Source organism: Seriola lalandi, unplaced genomic scaffold (genome assembly GCF_002814215.2).
Source record: "Seriola lalandi dorsalis isolate HSWRI2012SDOR001 ecotype SW California unplaced genomic scaffold, Sedor1 jcf7180002054981, whole genome shotgun sequence".
NCBI classification, from domain to species: domain Eukaryota; kingdom Metazoa; phylum Chordata; class Actinopteri; order Carangiformes; family Carangidae; genus Seriola; species Seriola lalandi.
Window position 1 is genome coordinate 45,586 of NW_019525661.1, and position 1,178 is coordinate 46,763.

The window sequence follows — 1,178 nt, forward strand, 5'->3', positions numbered from 1 at the left end:
TCATGGTATTATATCAAAAGTAATTAAAGATCTATATATTTATTGTTTTATTGTAGTAGATGTTTAATCTTGCATCACCTTTGTGTGTGTGTGTGTGTGTGTGTGTGTGTGTGTGTGTGTGTGTGTGTGTGTGAACACAAATCCAGGTAAACATTATAAACAAAGAGGATCAAGAACCTAAACAACAATCTGAACACAAACTAATAGTACCAACACTTCTGTCATGTTGCTGTTAAAGAGGCTGAACTGACTTTGGTTGTATTGTTTCACTTCATCCCTGTTGGTTTTGAAGCAGAAAAGAAAACAAACAGATGTGAGCAGAGTAACTTGGCACTATTTGTTCTGTAGGTGGGTTTGGTCTTGGCTCTCTGCTGCTCTGTGGGGTGATATCTCCACTGTGTCTGGGACGTTTCACAGCTGACATATACACAGTTATCTCAGTGCAGGACATGAGATTCTGATGACATGTTGTTTCAGATGGGAGTAAAAGTGTGTTTACTCTCTAAAATCAGACATATTGTAAAGAGAAATCCTATTTACAAGAACATTTCTTGTCCCAAATGTATTCAGAAGCTTGGTTCTTATAGTTTTTACAGTTTGGAAATCACAGTCAAAGGTCAGTGAGAGCTTTGTTTTTGTCAATGCCAGTGAACATGAGAGCATGGAATGAAATGACAAAGTTTAATGGTCGGCTATGACACACTAAGCTCATACCATTTCATGGCACATTCACTAATTTGAGGGAATGACTTTTCAAAGATCTTTCTTCCTGTTGAGAGTTTCCAGATCTTTTTCTAACTAATCCTCTCTCCCACCACCCTCAGACCTGGACACTGGCGGGACCGTCACATGCTACCAAAGCCCTGTCACATGTTCTGACCTGCCATCCTCCTTCACAGCATCTGCTTCAAGTCCTCCTGAGGTGAGTTCAAGGGATCCTTGGAAAATACTTCACTACTACTCAAGGAGTAGGTGGTGTTAGCGATGCAGAGATTCTGAGGTCACATTTGCACATGTGATGGTTCCAGTGGAACAAGTGTCCAGGGGCCAGCCTGGGGCGGGCCCTCAAAAAGCCTGAAGGCAAAAAGTTTTACAATTTTGACATTTGTGTTGTTAGCAATATAAAAGATCAACCTTACTTAGTAGAAAAAAATTGAGTCGTGTTTACTTCAATTAAT

General features: G+C 40.2%; 1 long non-coding RNA gene across 1 annotated transcript in view; it reads right to left on the minus strand.

Annotated features, from left to right (window-relative positions):
- Nucleotides 1–662: 662 nt before the first annotated feature.
- Nucleotides 663–1,178, minus strand: part of LOC147817088 (uncharacterized) — a 1,687-nt gene continuing 1,171 nt past the window's right edge. Inside the window, exon 2 of the long non-coding RNA XR_015436645.1 lies at nucleotides 663–1,074. This is a non-coding gene — a long non-coding RNA (uncharacterized LOC147817088). The remainder of the gene's footprint in view (nucleotides 1,075–1,178) is intronic.